Consider the following 6364-nt stretch of genomic DNA (forward strand, 5'->3'; position numbering starts at 1 on the left):
TATGAAGGAACTGGAAGAAATCAATTTCATTTAAAACACAAAGGATTTTACTTATTATCTTACTCTAGAAAAGATGTAAATCCAACCAGATAGCTGTCTTGACTAGGAAAGAAGTCATATATAACACAAATTTGAAACCATTAAGAGCAAGATCAAGCTCAAGTGCAGGAAATCCATGGATTGCAGATAACAGGAAGGAATAAAGAGACTACATTTTTTTTTTTACATTGAAATTCATTTTTCCTATGAGTCTGAATTCTAATTAGTGATGAAATTACCTTTTATATCTGGAAAACAAATGTAAGGATTATTGCAAATCTTCCAGGAAATGGGAAAATATTTTCTGTAATTTATTTTTATGTTTACTCTGAGGAAAGTAGAATTTTATTTTTTTTTTTTTTTATCAGATAGAATCATTATAAGAACACAGATTCAGCACTCATTTTTACTTGGGGTAAGGGAAATGCACAAAAGTAATTTCACTGGTTTCAGTGGGACCAGTCTTATTGCAAAATGTTACCCAGTCTGAATACAGGTTCTGGAATGCAGCACAAGCACAAACAGCTCTCCTGACAAATAGTTTAAACAACTACAAGAATTTCCTTTTGAAATAAGTATGTTTTCCTTATTTTTTTTTTCCTTTTGCTACACAGGCAAAATGATTTCCATGAGATTACCCGTAACCAGCATTTCTGACTTAAGAATAAAGAAAATTTTTCCAATAGCATGCCACTAAAAAGCTTGATATTTAAATCCACTAGTATGGAATATAATGACAAAGAAAAATGCAAACCATGTGAAAGTATTGTAATAAACAACAAAGTAAGCAGAAAAATTCAGCCATAATACAGCACTATAAACTTAAGCAAACCCATTGTAATATATTGCTTTCTACAAATATTGTGGGTTTTTTTCTCTAGCATTTGCATGAGTTATGCTTGGGTTTATGTCTCTAGATGTATGTATACGTGTATGAAGGTGTATGTATTTGTATAGATATAAAAGAGTTCTGTTCATAAACTGGGGCTATTTTTATCTGTTCAAATCAGATTTGATTAGATTACTGAAACCTTCAAATCATAAAGAACTTATAACTATTAGATTTTAAAATGCTAAATTTCACTTGTTCTGTGTCTATTTTTCTTTCAAAACAGAAGTAATGGGATTAACTTCACACTTATGCCCAACTCAGCCCATTTTTGCTTTGCCTCTTCATCTCCTTAGGAGCAAATATTGAATGATGGAGTACAAAGGAAATAAAATCCAATTATTTTAGTAAGATCTTAAGCTGAGTTTTTTTAGATCATTATATTTTTAAATTTCCTTTATTGAACACTTTTTATACAACTTGGTGTTTTATTGAATTTTTTTTAAAACATGTTGAAGTATAAATGTCAACCACTGATTGGTTGTGCACCACTGATTATCAATATAATAGATTTTTTTTTTAAAGTAATGGTTAAATATAATTATGCCTGTATATATTGCCAGAAGACTTATATACATCATTAATTGACTTCAATTGAACTACTAAAATATGCAAATTCAGATACTCTCTTTCTGAAAGCTGTTGTGTAATTTGTTTAAAACTATGGGAGGGCCTACTGTTTCCATCCCCAAATACAAATGCATTATCCACAATTTTTTTCCATTGCACAGAATCTCTTCTTGGGTGTAACAAATGCTTTAGGAGATCTTTCTCAACATTCTTATATACAATGGCAAAATGTCAGTATTTTTTAGAAAGTGGAATCCTTTAGAACCAACATGCATGGCCCAAAATTGCAATATCATTACAATCAGAATTTCCATGAAGGTGGTCTTTCTCTCAAATACAGCCTTTGAGGACAATGCAACCTGAAGACCATCTAGCATCTATAAAATTTGTGCTTGCCTAAACCTTGACATTTCCTTATCAGGAGATAATATGAAAACTATGTTTTTCTGAGATAGGGAAAGATAATCTAAAGTGATGCTGTCTTGATATTGCTATTACACGTACTGCTAAAAGGTGTGAAACTTGATTGTAGAAGTTTGCATTTTACTAGAAAAGGAATGCACTGGACACCGCTTAAAGCATTCCATTTTGTAGTTGCAGAAATACATTTTTCTGAGAAACATTTGTGGCTATTGATGCTGTTATTTAAGTATTCAAGAATTTTTTTTTTTTTTTTTTTTTTAACATTGATATAATCATACAGAGCAATTAGACTACTGTGAAAGTGGAGGCCACATTTTATCCCTGTCTCTGACATGGAGCTACTCTGCAACAGAGACCAAGTCAAGTCTCTGTGTGGCACTGTGTGTGTATGGGATACACTGTGTGCGTATTGGGGCAACAATGACACCCGTGTCCTTTTGTAATCTTCCCAAGATTGCAGAAGAGACATTATAAACAATATACTTTACTTCCTGACATTACTATAATAAAATTACATACTCTGTATTAAAAAATCATTTTCTCTAAAATATTTTGAGCCTTCTTCTGAGCTGCAGTGTGCATCCAGTATTTTTCCCTTTTCATGAAGCTAGTAACGTTTTCCCAGAAGTAACCAAGTCTCATTTTTGCTAGGATTTTGTGCTGCAGACACAGTATGATTTGATCAAGGTATGCCTCTCCTGTTCAGTCATGCTCACCAAGTAGTCCTCAATGCCACTGGGGTATTTTTTATCAGGATCAGTCACTGCAAGTCAGGAAAATAACTTGCTTTTTACCATTCCCATAGCTTCATTTTTACCATTTACAATATCTTATGTGTTTAAAAGGCAAGAAGCGAAATCACTCTGACTGCTTTTGCAAAAATTTATTTCGTTCATTTCCTTTTGCTTTATTTTCCCTCTCCTCCTACCACCTTTAGCAAAATTTTGGATTTATTCCTATAAATTATTTTCTTAAACTCTCTTATTCACATAGAGAATGCAGGCAGCTTTTACTTGTGCATCTCTATTCATGTTAAAATAGTGCTTCTCCAGATAGCATTTGAATATAACACCTGCTGCAAGCCTTAAAAAATTCTGAAGGCATTCTGATATGTGTGGGAGATGCATTTTTCTCTAGGTTTTTGCTCCAGTTACCTTCTGGAGTTAAGTAGCTCAGACTGCATGAAAGAAACACATACATTTATATATCACTGTTGTCTTGTAGTCTAGCTTGCACACCCCAGTTTTCATATACATCTCCTGAACAAACTCATCCTCTGAGAAAATTTTAAGTCCTGTTACTTTCTGGCTCTGCTTCTCAAACGCTTCTACCAGTAGATTCCCTGCAACCCATGTTGTGCAGATTCAGAAACCATGGACTGATGCCAGAGATAAGTGAATGTCAGAATTAAGTTGTAAGGTCCTTTCAGCAGCGTTGTGGGTGATGACATTTAAACTAGTGGATTTCAGTTATTACATTTTGTTTGGTGGATAGGTCAGGGAGTGAAATCATCGTTATTGGCTGATCTCATGATGAGAGGGAGTCTCTGCCCGTACCATGCAACTGCTGCTGAAATCAGCATCCTTGTGGAGCAACAGCCAGGTGAGAGAAGACCAAAAATCCCTGTACATGGGCTGCTGTCTGGAGAGGAAGACAACCTTTTCAGAATGGTAACTTCTGCAGAAAAGCATGAAAATTCTGAAAGCTTCAAGCAATTTTAACATGGAGCTGTACAAAACATACGTCAAAGATGTTTGCCCCCACATTTTCTCTACAAATTGCATCACCAAACTTCTTTTTGTGTTTAGGTGAGATGTACCAGTTACACACAAAGCATAACATTCTACAATAATGGCTATAAGTAAATGTCTGAAATTAAAAATTCTACTTAGTTCACACAATAAACACATGAAGAACTTTGATTCTAGAATCCACTCAATCAAGTTTAAAAAGACTTGGCAACTCTTTTAGGTACAAGTAGTAGTAGTACTGATACAGTTACATTTATCCATTTAAAATTGTTTACCAACTTAGAAAAGCCTAAACCAAGAATTATTTATTTCACATACCTTTGATTGTATAATGTTTTATATTTGTGTTATTACAAAATCACACTAGCTGTAAACATATTTAATTTTCTCTTGTATTTACATTATTACACAGTGAAATACAAATGACAGGACAATATATTTTGTCTGTCAGATTGACATATAGATAGCAATATGCCTTTTTTAGCAATTAACATAATTCACTAATAAATGTCTTAATAGTCATAGACAAATTATAACACAAGTCTTCCAAATAATTAATTTATTCACTCAGTTTTTGGAATAAAATTATCATTTTGGATATGGAGAATTACTTGGAGACAATTATTTTTAAAGATATGTCATTAGCAATTCGTATCACTATTACCAATATTATTAAACAAACCTTTTGATCTCATCTCCAAAACTAGTGCAAGTATTACACTTGCCTTTTTATCCATTTTTATCTTTAGCATGAGTAGCTAGTGTAGTACTGAGCAATGAACTGTAATCCTGCTGTGGTTTTAGTAAAATATTAAGTTTTATCACTTTAATCACTTTAATCAGAACAAGACTCATATATTGGTTGTAAATTTTTCTACTGAAAATGGAAAGTATTTTAAGAAAATACTATTCTATTTTCTGAACTATGACTTAAGTCTTGTGACAAGGTCTGCTGTATGCTTATTGCCTTACAACAGCAAGGGATATCAATTTCCTTCTAATTCATATACATCATTCTTTCTTTGAAGCTCATACAGTGAAATTGAATGGATGTGACAGCATGTTTCTTGCATGTAAACAGGCAATTGTTTTCTGCTGGTTATTTTAGAGTCAAGTGGTCAGTATGACCTTTTATGCTTTCTGCCTTGCTTTCTGTGGGACTCTCTGAATATATATATTAGGCTGACAAAGTAGTTTAGAAGGACTTCTGGAAAGCATTATTGTACTTTAAGCCTGTTGACTTTGACTTTCTGCTACAGATATCCAAAGAGACATCTCCCTCATCTCTCAATATTTCTGAACCCAGAGCTGCACTTCCCCCTGTAACACATATAAAAAAATACCACCAATTTCGCTACTTTCAGTAAAGAAAATCAAAAAAGCATTAGTACTTCATTCTTAGTAAAGACCTCCTATTTTTTCATCCTTCTTAACCAGAGTTGTTTTTATTAGATTTATTGACAAACACATATGTAGAAAAAAAAAAAAAAAAAAAAAAAAAAAAAAAAGAGAACAGGAGTAGCATCTATCTGGACAGGTGAAAAAGCATCCTACATGAAAGTTAGGCTATATTGTTACTCCTATATGGCAGGAAAAACTGAATAATATCTAACAGTATTGCCAGAGAGCATGTGCCACAAGTATTTATCACATATACAGTATCAGAAGTTTGGGTTTCAGCAATTTAATGGGTTGGGGTTTTTTTGAACCCTGTAAGAAAAATATCCCCAAAGTATCCTGCTGACACTGCCCCTCCACTCCCCCTTCCCTAAAAAGTATCTGTAAGGCATCTCCAACGTTTTAGACACTCCTAAAGAAAGCGTCTGCTCTTGTGCTGTCGGCAGTTCTGATGCTACAGAAAGTTGATGTACTCACCCAGGCTGTCTGTGCGAGCCCGGCTCTGTCCGTGCAGCGCTGCCTCTCCGCCTGCCTCCTGCCTTCTGCGCGGCACCGCGTCTCCAGCGCGGAACGCTGGAGCCTCACCAGGGCTCCCTCTCTCCCGGCATCACTTTTAAGTCAGGCAGGCAGCGAGCAGAAGCCAAAGGGACTCTCAGTCTGATTGGTTTCCATTCAGCGCCCCTGATTAATAAGAAACGTCCCTTGCAAGGAGATGCTGCTGCTGATAGAGCCGCAGTGCTCAGCGTGAGAAGGTTTGGGGCTGGGGGGGGGACAGCACGGCGGCTTTGCCAGCCAAACAGTGATTTGCAACAGAATGCAGTGGGAGGGTTCAGAGAGGAGGGCTTTGTTAAGGACCCTCTTATTAACTGAGGTTTAAATACAGAGACTCACGTTACCAGCTCAGTTTGGTCGGTTTTAATAGCAGGGGTAAAGGTATACCCTAACATGTGAATTATATGGAAAAAACCAAATTACTCTAAATATCTATACTAGCAACACAGTGTCATTGGTGTGCAATACACACTGGAGAATGTAAAATTATCCTCTAATGCTACTACGGTGACAAATGATTTTAAGGTGAAAGAAAGCAAGGTGTGTGTGCTCAATAGGTTTACAGCTCTAGTGTCACTTACAGCTATTGATAATGATGGGCTTGTCACTGTACCTGAAAGTGAACATAATATGAAGTTGCAAGGGTTGTTTTGGGAATTGTGACTAATAATGTTCAAGTCATTCACAGAAATAAATACTTTTGCCAGCAACAATAATGAATTTCCTGGTTTCTGGGGCAGCC

The 6364-nt window shown here is 35.2% G+C and overlaps 1 protein-coding gene across 1 annotated transcript in view; it reads right to left on the minus strand.

Moving 5' to 3' along the window:
• The window catches only part of CDH9 (cadherin 9), a 95525-nt gene extending 89698 nt beyond the window's left edge, over positions 1-5827 (minus strand). The window contains exon 1 of the mRNA XM_021552327.4: positions 5548-5827. The gene's annotated coding sequence lies outside the window, so the exon portion shown is untranslated. The remainder of the gene's footprint in view (positions 1-5547) is intronic.
• Between the last annotated feature and the right edge of the window lie 537 nt (positions 5828-6364).

Source organism: Lonchura striata, chromosome 2 (assembly GCF_050655825.1).
Source record: "Lonchura striata isolate lonStrDom1 chromosome 2, ASM5065582v1, whole genome shotgun sequence".
In the NCBI taxonomy this organism is placed as follows: Eukaryota; Metazoa; Chordata; class Aves; order Passeriformes; family Estrildidae; genus Lonchura; species Lonchura striata.